The sequence below is a fragment of the Rattus norvegicus genome, chromosome 2 (genome assembly GCF_036323735.1).
Source record: "Rattus norvegicus strain BN/NHsdMcwi chromosome 2, GRCr8, whole genome shotgun sequence".
Taxonomy (NCBI): Eukaryota; Metazoa; Chordata; class Mammalia; order Rodentia; family Muridae; genus Rattus; species Rattus norvegicus.
In genome coordinates, this window is record NC_086020.1 from 112,683,951 (window position 1) to 112,697,015 (window position 13,065).

The following is a 13,065-nucleotide window of genomic DNA, read 5'->3' on the forward strand; positions in this document are numbered from 1 at the left end:
GCACAAGGCACCATACCCTGCCTTAAAGCAGTGTTTAGAAGCAAAGACTGATTCAGAAACAAGTGTTTCAGCAGCAGCAGCAACAGCAGACTGAAACTTCCTTAAAGTCTTTTTGGGCCAGGCTTTTAAAATGAAAAGCACTGCTTTATTGAATGAAGCCACCTCCCGATATTACTAGTTTTAGTCTTATGTACAGTGCGTGTGTTGAACTTTCTAAGTAATTAATAGAGAGAAACTTCAATCTATTGTCTGTGTTCATGTGTATAGAAGCACACCTGTGTTTACCAGGTGCGTGCGTGCGTGCGTGCGTGCGTGCGTGTGTGTGTGTGTGTGTGTGTGTGTGTGTGTGTGTGCATGTGCCTGTGGGGGCCTGAAGTCAGTCCCCAGTTGCCTCCACAGTTTAGTTTTTTTTAAAGACATTTGCTTGGAGCCCCAGCCGAGGCTCAGTTGCTGGCTGGCTATCAGGCCCCAGGCTGCTCTTCACTCCTTACTGTGCCTCTTCGGTTCAGAGGTCAGTTTCTGCCTTGACTTCCTGCAGACTCCATCTGAGAGTCCTAAGCTGAAATAAACTTGTCTCCCCAGTTTACTTTCGGTCATGGTGTTTATCACAGTAATAGAAATCCCAACGAGGACAGCTGTTATTTCCAAACCTAAGACGACACGAGTCTCAACAGCTGACTCAGACCCTTGAACTACTTTTTTGACAGTCAGACAGACTTTACAATATATGCAGCTCTTCTGCCATTAGGTATTGAATTTGAAACTCATTCTGGTGCCATTAGCATTTTACCCAAATATTTCATAAATAATTTTGATGGTGGACAGATTTGTAATCAACGAAATGGGTCCATGAGGGTGTTTATAAAATGACTAACAGACGGGAAAGACAGTCTAACAAACTGGGCAGTACCTTCCAGTGGTAGACTAGATATGAAGAGGTCTGAGGATGAAACAATGCTATTTTTGCCTGTCCACCTTCACTTCTTGATGGGAAGTGCATCTAATCCATTGTTGTTGCTGCTGCTGCTGCCGCCACCACCATCCTTCCCTGGCAGTGGAATGCAGCATGTTGGCTTTCCAATATAAACTGGAGGCCAGAAGGTCTCCAATATTGATTTAACAGCCTCAGCACCAGACAGAGCAACTGAGGTATCCAACCTCATGGGCTGAGAACTACCAGGCGAATTCTCCAGTACTCAGCCACCTCGGACTGCTTAGCCTGTATTATGCAAGCCAGTTTGACTGATAACCTTTCGTAATATACATTCATTCTACCTATTCTGTTTCTCTAGACTTGGGAATCCTAGTGCAGATATGTTAGTTAAATAAAAAACAAAACAAAAAAATCCCCACAATGACTTGCACAATGATTTACAGTGTATCTCACTTGTCAGAATGCTTGCCTAGCATGTGCAAAGCCCACAGAGTGACCCAGCACTGTATCAACTGGCTACTGTGTTGGCAGATACTTGTAATTCCAGACCTTAGGAGGTGGAGGCAGGAGGATTAGAAGTGAAAGGTCTGCTTTGGCTACATAGTGAGTTTGAGGTCAGCCTAGGCTACCTGAAACCCTGTTTCAAAAAAACAAAAACAAAAACAAACAAACAAAAAAAACCCGAAAACAAAAACCAAAAACAGGAAAAGAAACAAGGAATGGCAGAAAGTTCAGTCAGGTCTGAGCTGTTAAGTTCTAATTTCTGTTCAGTGTGAGTACAGTCTTTCAGATGTTAGCTTCAAGCAGTTTCAGAGGAAAACTGGATGTGAAATGGGAAGGCTAGTAATGGCCGCCCTCACTTGGCAAGCTTGTTTTGGAAGAGCGTGAACTTAGGGTCTTGTGAACGTTTTTGTTGCAATGTTCCAAGGTTTTGAGACCTAAACACTCTGCAGTCCTCGGTAACAGCCCCAAGAGGTTTCCTTTTTTTTTTTTTCCACAGTGCAACTGGACAATTGGAAGTGATGGTTCCCAAGAAAACTCAGGCTGAGAGAAGAGAGCGAAAGAAGGAGGAGGAGGAAGGGGAGAAAGAGGAACGGGCAGACGGTAGAGATGAGCAAGGACAGAGATGCATTTAGCAGTTAAAGGTCAAAAATGCCTGTCTTTGAGCATGGAGCACTTTCTACCTCCCTGTGTGCGAGTTCTCACCAGAGGGTAAGGGAGACAGGGAGATGGAGAAAGAGAAATGTTTTAAGCTTCAGTCTTATATCAAACAGCTACTTTTATTTTATTATGTGTGGGGGGTGGGGAGTTGGTGGGGAGGGAGGGATGTTGGTGTGTGCACACCATGCTGTGAGGGCAGAGGTCTGAAGGCAACTTGCAGGAGTCAGTTCTCTCTTTCTACCATGAGGATCCTGGAGAGCGAACTCAAGTCATCTGAGCAATGGTCTTTCTCTGCTGAGCCATCTCCACGGCCTGACACCCACTCATCCTCGAATGAGTCCTGTAGAAAGATCCTACTTACCAGCCCTTACTCCCGCCTTCTCCTCTCTGTCTCCAGCTCTCTCTAGTCACCTTCCCACACTGACCCACCACGGCCTCTCTCAGGTTGTTCTTAGAAGCCTTTCTTGGCCCATTCTGGCCCAGAGCAGTCTGTCTCCAGCTTTTACACTTAGTATTGAACTAATTGTTTGGCCCCAATCAGGGACAGCCTGGTATAGCACTTATCTGGTCGGATGTGTACGTCTTATCTGTCCAATTAGATCCACAGCTCTTCAGAGCAAGCTCTGTTATCTTTTGTTTTGCATTTTGCTGTTTCTTAAAATTGTATCTGACACAAAGAGCTTAGCCCAAAGCCTTACACATGGTCGTCGCTGGTCAGAAGATGTCTGTTGACTGACAGTTAATTAAACAGCCGAGATTATATTTTGTTTGGCTGCTTTTAGGGGGATTTTCATCTCTTTCCTCAGGCATTAATTGCACATGGTACTGTGTTCATCGGATAGTCCCATGGAAGCACATATCCTACAGAGAACGCCCCCGACACTGTCCTCTCTCCCCCCTCCCTTCCCCATTAGTCCCTCTCTGTTCCCACTAGATTTCATTGCTTCTGCTTTTTACTTTTTAATTTCTTCTTTTCTAATTTCTTTCTATTTTTTTTGAGATGGGATCTCTCTATGTAGCCTTTGCTGGCCTGGAACTCACCATGTAGACCAAGCTGGCCTCAAATTCAATAATTTGTCTCTCAGGTATTGATATTCAAGGTGTGTGCCACTACATCGTGAGTACGTGTCTGTATAAAATCTAGGAGCCATGTATGAAAGAGAACAAACAGTCTTGTCTTTCTGAAGCTAGCTTAATTCACTTAACATGACTATAACTTGTTTAACGCATCTCTGGGTGAATGATTTCATTACTTATTAAAATATCCATATATGTACATATATTCTTCCCATTTTTTTAATCCATCTCCTTGGGCACCTGGGCTAGAGAACATGCCTTTTAAAGACCATCTTGTTAAAGAATTACAGTTTACCCTGAAAGCACAGAGTGAACCTCTCTTACACAGAACTTTTCAGGACCCAACTCTGCTGACTTTGGCTCGAAGGGAGGCCTATCCCTGCCCTTGCAGGAAACCTCACATTTAATAGGAAAAACAAACAACAAACCACCTGGCTGTACCTGGAGTTTCCACTTTAAGTTTCTCCTTTTAACAAAAGGGAACATTGGAGATGGTTGGCTTCGAGTGGAGCTGCGCGGAACGACAGAGAGCATCTGTTTGCAGGGGTGGTACACACTACACTCTCACGTATCCCATCCACCTATCAAAACGCCCTGCTTCCATTTCACTTCAGAAGCATCATCTTTTCATGGTGGTTGAAGACCTATTTTCAACCAATTTCCCTTTCTTCCTTACTTTTGTCCAGGACACACACTGCAGTTTAGAGCTTAGGTTTTGTTGTTGTTGTTTGGGGTTTTTTTTATTGTTGTTTGTTTGTTTGTTTTGTTTGGGGTATGAAACCAGCCTGTGACAACAGGCGGGAACACAAGCACTTAATATTTGCAGAGCGCTTTCCAGTCTCTCACCTGTGTGACAGCACTGCGACTGCGCACTGCCGGTCTTCTGACTTTCCAGATGGAGGAATGGAGGAAGGGACATGGCGGGTTGAGTAGCCTGCTGGAGCTGTAACCGGTTATCCTAACCGTGCTCCAATACGAGCACTCCCCAACTTCCAAGTGAAAGCAGCACTGCCCGAACTACTGTTTTGCCAGACGGTGGGAACATTTGGACTGCGGTCTTTTTACCTGTCAGGAGATCAAGACCCTTCGTAGAACAGAACTAGTTGAAGACATTTATGGCGGCTCACCGTTCGGGGGAGACACCTGAGGCACAGAGGGATCTATCGAGCTCTGCTTTCTCACCACAGCGCCTGCCCAAGTAAGTGGAGACTTCAGTTAAAAACTAACAACCAGGGGTTGGGGATTTAGCTCAGTGGTAGAGTGCTTGCCTAGCAAGCACAAGGCTCTGAGTTCGGTCCTCATCAAAACAACAACAACAACAACAACAACAACAAAAACAAAAACAAAAAACAAAAACAAACAAACAAACAAAACCAAACTAACAACCAGGCCAGTCAGTCCGCTCAACCAGCAAAGACACTTGCAGCCAAGCCTAAGGACCTGTGTGCAGCCCACTCAGGGACCCAAGTGATACAAATTATTCTCTGACTACAAGGGCATCCACCCAGCAAACAAACACATAAAAATAAAAGCAATTAAAATGAATAGAAACTAGTTGGGCAGTGGTAGTGCTCGCCTTTAATCCCAGAACGCAGAAGGCAGCAGCAGGTGGATCTCTGTCAGTTCGAGACCAGAGCTACATAGCAAAACCCTGTCCCAGAAAGCAAAAACAACAAACAAGCAAACAGAAGAAAAAAACCAAAAGTAGAAACTAGCAGTACAAGGTGAGACAGATGGCTCAGTGGGGAATCCATTGTTGTGCAAGTTTAATGATCAGAGTTCAATCCCCAGAACTTACATGAAAGGGCAGAAGAGAAGTGACTTCACAAAGCTGACCTCTAACCCCCACGCATGTGCTGTGGAATACACATGCCTGTACATGCCTGCACATACATATGTTACAAAGTTTGTTAAAAAATATTTTTTAAAGGCACCAAAGCTATCCCCCACTGAGCAGTTTTTAGGCAATAAGATTTCTACCTTACTGGTGAGAATTTTATGCATTGAGAGAAGGAGAGACAGAACCAGTCTGACGGGGTGAGGTGGAGAGTACCGGTGAGTGGTCCCTTCCCGTCGTATCTTGGCTTCTAGATGCCAACTTCCAGAGCTGTTACTACTGGACTTAGTGAACCATTCAGAGCCTCAGAGTGCAGTCTTCTGTCTGAGTCATTAGATGGATCTCTGGCCACAGGAGAAGCAAACCGTCTGTGCTCTGAGCAGGCCTCTTGTGCTGTGTGATGGGTTTTCTTAGTAGTAGGTAAGCTGTACCTGAGGAACCAGCTCTACATAACATTGACACCCATCCCCAAGGTAATTGCTACCTCTGCTCATGTGCGTCCGGTTTGCGTGTCTGGTTTTCAGTTGTTCTGTTCATCCCTGCATGTGGAGCAGGGATACAGAGTTCCAACAGAAGCAGCAAGGAAGAGGTGTTCCAAGCCTCTTGCTGGCGTCTACGTTCTGGTGCACATTGCTTTCAGGTCACTCAGTGGGGATCACCCTGGCCAGGCTTTAAGGCAATCAGTGTCTTCTTTCCTGGGACTCTGGAAGCTACCACTCTATTCTATGGCTTGAGACATGGTTTTATTCTAGGGTGGAGGGGCAGAGAGTTTGGAAAGGCTGTGTGGGACCCTGGGCTAGATCCCCATTACAGCAAAACCGAAAGAAAGCCATGGCTTTCTTGTGTTTAGAAAGAAGGCTATTGGCCTTGCTATTCAGGTTTTAACTATTTGTACATATTTGGAAGAACTGATTCTTATTTGGAGTGGCCAATGGCAGTTTTTGAGATAAGACCTTTTGGTTACATGAGGTAAATAAGGTCACAGTGATCCTCAGAACTGGTGAGGAAGGAAAGGTGGGAAGGAGGCTTTAATCCTTGCTGTAGTCATCTCTCATGTGCATGCAGCCAAGTCTTTAGAAATAGTCTTTGATCATCCTTAATACATCAATTAATGTTGGAGTGATTTTATAATCTTAATATTGATTTATTTTAATTAACTACTTATTTTTCTTCTACCATAATACTTAGGCCCGTTAAATAAAAAAAAAAAGGCCTTTTCTACCACAGGATATACAAAATCAAATTTAAAAAAAAAGTCAGTATGGAAATGATGCCCCAAAGCAAAGAGAAGGAGCCACAGAACCACAGACCAGCACCAACAGAATGGAAATGTAAGACAGAATCCCAGAATGGAACTATAGAACATTGGTGCCACAGAACGGTGCCACAGAACGGTGCCACAGAACGGTGCCACAGAACGGTGCCACAGAACGGTGCCACAGAACGGTGCCACAGAACGGTGCCACAGAACGGTGCCACAGAACGGTGCCACAGAACGGTGCCACAGAACGGTGCCACAGAACGGTGCCACAGAACGGTGCCACAGAATGGTGCCACAGAACGGTGCCACAGAACGGTGCCACAGAACGGTGCCACAGAACGGTGCCACAGAATGGTGCCACAGAACGGGGCCACAGAACGGTGCCACAGAACGGGACCACAGAACAGCATCACATCGCATAACCACAGAGCGTAATAGAAGCTGGCCTCGGGTACATAGTGAAATTGAGGTCGCCATGGGCTATGTAAGATACTGTCTCAAAATACACACACACACACACACACACACACACACACACACACACACACACACACACACACAGGCTAAGCAAATCCAAGCAAACTAATGGATGTTTTCCTTTTCCAAGGTGTGCCTTTGGACTACCAGGGAGGAGTGTGCTCTCATGGAAGGGTGCTAAGTTCCTGTGTACCAACAACACCCACACGCTCCCTTTCTTACTTCAGTTAGTAAAATCACCCTACCTCACAGGGGCCCAGGTCGTTAGTATTAATTAGTTGGCTTTCGGCATTAACAGCAGAAAAATAATGGGAGGTGTCTATCAGATGCAGTCTGTGAGAAGCTGGGAGTGGTGTGCAGGACTTTATGCCAGCAGTGCAGGCAGGAGGCAGATCTCTGTGAGCTATAGTGAGACCTGGCCGGGGTTGGGGGGAACGGAGACAGGGATGGGGGGCAGGGGAACAAATACTCCGTGATAGAATGGGGTTGGTGGAGCTCACCAGGAGTTCCAGCATTAGAGAGATGGAGGCAGGTGTAGTTAGAGGCTAGCTTTGGGAACATAGTGAGTTCAAGGACAGCCTGGACTATGTGAGACCATCTCAAAAAACAAAAAAACAAACAAAAAAAATAAACAAAAGACAGAACAAAACAAACAAAAACCCACCCCAAATCCCAAACAAAGAAACACAAAAAATTTAAGCACGGTAGTCAGCATGGTACTCAGCATGCCTGACCAAGCATCATAGAAAGCACTTGGGAGGCAGTGGACGAAGCAAGAAGATCACTGTAGGTTTCAGGCCAGCATGGTGCAGATTGTGAGCTGCAGATCAGCCACAGCTGTAGAGCCAGAGTCTGCTTGCAACAACAACAACAACAACAACAACAACAACAACAACAACAACAGACTTGCATGTGCATACACATGTACACACACACACACACAGACCTACCATTACATTATGAAAGCAACTATATACAACTTATACAACTGAATTTGAAGGCTGGGGTGATGACTCAGTGGGTGAAATCACTTGCCACACACACATGAAGACCTGAGTTCAAGCCTCAGAACACATGTAAAAGGTCAGATATGCTGGGTGTAGTGGCAGGCACATGCCTTTAATTCCAACACCCAGGAGGCAGAAGCAGGAGTTCCAGGCCAGTCTGGTCTACAGAGCGACTCCAGGCTAGTCCTTACTAGACAAGTGAGACTGTCTAGAAAAAAGTCAGAGGCAGCGATGTGCTTCTACAATCCTAACACTCCTACAGCAAGACTGGAACTGAAGACAGGAATGCCACGGCCTCCTGGTCATGAGTGCGTAGCACAGAACAGCCATGGAAACCAGAGAGACCAGGCTCCAATAGGGTGTGAGCTTACAGTCTACAATGCATACAAGGCCAAAGTAGAGTCCCTTAGTAGCCTGTGACTGAGAGCAGGCCTTTGTCCCAAAGAACTCTTGACAACAAAGCTCAGGGGTACAATGTGTATAAAGGTAAAAACCACAATGACATCATCGTTGGGGTTAGGTCAGGGAACCTGGCTATTTATTTTGGCTATACATCCAACAGTTACTTTGGCAGGATCAGGTTCATGGAAAGTCCTGAATGTGATACCAAGGCAGACGTGATGGTTCAGGAGGTTGAGGGATGAAAGGGACCTGAGTAGACACAAAGGGAGTCAGGTTAAGATCAGGACAAGATGGCCTTACCCCAGTCATCTCAAGAACCAACTTCTGAAAGTTGCCCTCTTCTGTCCGCACATTTGTTATAATATAGTGTCTTAGGGTTTTACTGCTGTGAACAGTCACCATGATCAAGGCAAATCTTTTTTTTTTTTTTTTTTTGTTCTTTTTTTCGGAGCTGGGGACCGAACCCAGGGCCTTGTGCTTCCTAGGTAAGCGCTCTACCACTGAGCTAAATCCCCAGCCCCAAGGCAAATCTTATAAGGACAACATTTAATTGGGGCTGGCTTACAGGTTCAGAGGTTCAGTCCATTGTCATCCAGGCAAGAACATGGCATCGTCCAGGCAGGCATGGTGCAGGAGGACCTGAGAGTTCTACATCTTCATCTGAAGGCTGCTAGGAGAATCCTGACTTCCAGGTAGCTAGGGTGAGGGTCTTAAACCCATGCCTATAGTGACACACCCACTCCAACAGGGCCACACCTTCTAATCCTGCCACTTTCTGGGCCAAGCATATATAAACCACCACATTCATTGTGCTCCCTGACTCCTTCATGTAAGGAAGCATACACACACACACACACACACACACACACACACACACACACACACACCAAACTCACAAAACCAAAACTCTAAATGTAAAAATAATTCAATTCTAGAACTAGAATTAATGTAGAGAAATAGTGTTCTAACTTGTGGCCTTGTTGGAGTAGGTGTGGCCTTATTAGAGGAAGTGTGCCCCCCCACTTCCTGCTGCCTGCCAATCCAGAGGTAGAACTCTTAACTCCTTCTCCAGCACCTGCCTGTCTGTGCACACCGCCATGCTTCCATCCTTGATGACAATACTAACTACCTCTGAACTGTAAGTCAGATCCAATTAAATGTTCTCCTTTCTAAGAGTTGCTGTGGTCATGGTGTCTCTTAGCGATGGAAACCCTAAGACAGCCTTGTGCATGCTAAGTGCAAGAGTGATTACCAGCTGAGCTGCGTTCTCGGTGCCTCTTCTATTTCACAGTGTCAGTTTGAGCCTTGTACCTTCCACATTCTGCTGGAACTTTCTAGGCTCTGACACTATAGTTTCCTTACCAGGCTAGGTGCTGACAAAGAACGTTCAGAATAGAACTGAATCCAACCTTTGTCTTAAGTTGTGTGAGTAGCAAAAATGTTGCAATGGGGTGAACAGCAGCCTCCGGGCCCCTTACAGTTTTGTTGTTCTTGCTGGTGTTGTTGTTAGTGCTGGTTTTTGAGAAATAATTATGGGCAACCTGGGAGTTGGATTACTTAGTTGTTTTCCTCAAATGGAATTATTTTAGAAGCACAACACTGTCACCCACAAAAGGATCATATCTTTGATATTTTGTTGTTTTCTTTAAAAAATTTTTTTAAATTTGTTTACTATTTAATCCCACTCATTGCCCCTCCTCCTGGTCAACCCCTCCCATAACCTGTCCCTCATCCCCTTCTCCTCTGAGAGGGTGGAGTCCCCTCAGTATATTCCCACCCCCCTTCCCTAGGCACATCCAGTCTCTGCAGGGCCAGGCAGATCCTCTCCCACTTAGGCCAGAAAGGGCAGCCCAACTAGAAGAAGATATCCCACTGACAAGCAGCAGCTTTTGGAATAGCCTCTGCTTCCGTTGTTTGAGACTCACATGAAGACCAAACTGCACATCTGTTACATAAGTGCCAGAGAGGCGACTGCTAGATCCAGCCTGCATAGGCTCTTTGGTTGGTGGTTAGTTTCTGAGAGCCCCACGGGTATAGGCTAGTTGACTTTGTTGGTCTTCCTGTGGCGTTCTTATCTCCTTCAGGGCCTGCAATCCTTCTCCCAACTATTCCATAAAAGTCCCCAACCTCCACCCCCTGTTTGGCTGCGTGTCTCTGCATCCTTCAGAATCAGCTGCTGGGTGAATCTTCCCAGAGGACAGCCATACTAGATGCCTGTCTGCAAGCATAACAGAGTATGATCAATGGTGTCAGGGGTTGGGGCTTGCCCATGAGATTGTGCAGGTTATGGGTTGTCCATTCCCTCAGTCTCTGCTCCATCTTGGATCGCACTTAAAAGGGAGAATAAAATTGCTGTAGGAGGCAGATGAAGGGAGGGAACTGGGAGGGAGAGGGGATGGGGAGGGAGATGGTGGGTGTTCAGGATCATGTGTGGGGAGGGATAGGAGAGATGAAAATAATTAGAAATCTGCAAAATGACAGGGTGGGGAGGTGGCAGTCATCTTGAGGACACGTCAGACCTGCGATAGGGGAGACTCTCAAGAATCAATGTGGGTGATCGTAGCTTTGACTCACAGCATTGTGGACATGTAACCTGAAGAGGCCACTTCCTGTAGCCAGGAAGGAAGCCCAGTGGAGCGATAGGGATACCAACCCATTCACAAAACTTCAGACCCAAAATGTATCTTCTCTGTAAGAAATGCTGGTTAGAGTTACATCAAGCTATTTTGTATTATTTGTGGCTATTGTAAAGGGTGTAGTTTCCCTAATTTCTTTCTCTTACGGTTTATCATTTGTATAAAGGAGGGCTATTGGTTTCTTTGAGTTAATTTGGTATCCAGCCACTTTGACGAAGGTGTTAATCAGCTGTAGTAGTTCTCTGGTAGAAATTTGGAGTTGCTTATGTATGCTATCTTACCATCCACAAATAACAATACTTTGACTTCTTCCTTTTTGATTGGCATTCCCTTGATCTCATTTAGCTATCTTATTGTTCTATGGGCAGCCTTGTCTTGTCTCTAATTTTAGTGGAATTGCTTTAAGCTTTTCTCCGTTTAAGGTTGATGTTAGGTATTGACTTGATGTAAGTTGCTTTGATTATGTTTATGTATGTGTCTTGTATACCTGATCTCTCTAATACTTTTAACATGAAGGGATGTTGGATTTCGTCAAAGACTTTTTCAGCATCTAATGAGATGATTGTGTGATTTTTTTTTCTTGAAGTTTGTTTTTATGGTGGATTACATTGATGGATTTTCGTATATTGAACCATTCCTGCATCACTGGGATGAAGTTTGCTTGATCTTGATGGATGATGCCTTTGATATGTTTCTGGATTTTGCAAGTATTTTACTGAGTATTTTTTGCATCAATGTTCATAAGAGAAATCAGTCTGAAATTCTTTTTGTTGAATCTTGTGTGGTTCAAGTATCAAGGTGACTATGGCCTCATAGGATGAGTTTGGCAGTGTTCCTTCTGTTGCTATTTTATAGAATGGTTTAATGAGTATTGGTGTTAGCTCTTCTTTGAAAGTCTGGTAGAATTCTGCACTAAAGTTGTCTGGCCCTTGGCTTTTTTGGTTGACACTTTTGAAGACTGCTTCTATTTCTTTAGGGGTTATAGGGCTGTTTAAATAGTTTATTTGATCTTGATTTAACTTTAGTAAGTGGTATCTGTCTAGAAAATCATTCATTTAATTAATATTTTTAGATTTTTTGGAGTACAGGCTTTTGAAATAAGACTTAATGATTCTTCTTCAGTGTCTGTTGTTATATCTCCCTCTTCATTTCCATCTTTTTGCCTTATTTTTTCAAAGAAACAGCTCTTGCTTTCTTGGATTCTTTGCATTGTTTTCTTTGTCTTTAACTGATTGGTTTCAGCCCTGATTTTGATTATTTCCTGCCTTCTGCTCTTCTTAGGCGTGCTTGCCCCCCCCCCCCTTCTAGAGCACCCAGGTGTACTTTTAAATTGTTTATATGAGAACTTTCTAATTTCTTTATGGAGGTATAAACTATGAACTTTCCTGTCCACTGGTGAAACTGGGATGTTGAAGTCTCTCACAATCTCTGTGTTGGGTTCAATGAGTTGGGTTCAATGAGTTGGGTTCAATGAGGTATTTCAGCATTAGCAATGTTTATTTTACAAATGTAGGTACCCTTATGTTTGGGGCACAGATGCTCAGAACTGAAATAACATCTTGGTAGATTATTCCTTTGATGAGTATGAAGTGTCCTTTCCTGTCTCGTTTAATTATTTTTGGTCGTCTCTTTCATTAGATATTAGAATAGTTACCCCAGCTTGCTTCTTGGGTTTGTTTGCTTGGAAAACTTTTTCCAAGCCTTTTTACTGTGAATTAATGTCTAACTTTATTGCTGAGGTGTGTTTCTTGTGTGTAACAGAGTGACGGATCCTGTTTTCATATTCATTCTATTAGCCTGTGCCTTTTTATTGGGGAAATGAGTTTATTGAGGTTGAGAGATATTAATCACCAGTGATTGTTCTTTCCTGTTATTTTGATGTCAGTGTGTGTGTGTGTGTGTGTGTGTGTGTGATATTAGCATGTGTGTATGTGAGAGAGATGTGTATGAGATGTGTGTATATGTGTGCACATGCACACATGCTTCCCCTATTTTTGTTTCTTGTGCTTTCTTGGATGTAGTCATCTTCCTTAGACTGGAATTTTTCTTCTAGTATTTTCTTTAGGGCTGGATTTGTGGATAGATATTGTTTAAATTTGGATTTATCTAGAAATATCTTGTTCTCTCCATCTATGGTGATTGAGAGTTTTGCTGGGTATAGTAGTCTAGGTTGGCATCTGGTTTTTGTTTTGTTTTGTTTTTTTTGTTTTTTTAAAATGGCTTGTAAGATATCTGTTCAGGCCCTTGTAGCTTTTAGAGTCTCTGTTGAGACA